Below are 416 nucleotides of genomic sequence, written 5' to 3'. Positions count from 1 at the left end.
ATATATATATATATATATATATATATATATATATATATATATATATATATATATATATGTGTATGTGTGTATATACATACACCACCTACATGAGATGAGGGTAAATGCGTTGGCCGTCTGGAATTCGATGGAGAGAGAACATGAGGCAGACGGTGGGTCCCCCGCCGCCGCCGAGAAGATCCTTGACTTCTTGTTCGCTGTGTTGTTTCTGCACGTGACGACAGAGAGCCCGCACGGCCCGCTCCAGGCGCTCGCAGTCTACGGAGCCCTCGCCGAGTTGAATTTTGCTGGGGGCGGAGCTAGGAGCCGCCGCTGGGGCTGCTTTGCTGCATGCAGACGGGGAAGAAGAAGAAGAAACTTTTGGCTTCTTCTGAACATGAAGATCGCGGGAATTCACGCCGTCGCGGTGACGCTTT

The sequence above is a fragment of the Eimeria mitis genome, genomic scaffold (assembly GCF_000499745.2).
Source record: "Eimeria mitis Houghton genomic scaffold, Emh_scaff3006, whole genome shotgun sequence".
Taxonomy (NCBI): Eukaryota; Apicomplexa; class Conoidasida; order Eucoccidiorida; family Eimeriidae; genus Eimeria; species Eimeria mitis.
The sequence above is the reverse complement of the archived record's forward strand: the minus strand, read 5'-3'. Positions refer to the sequence as shown.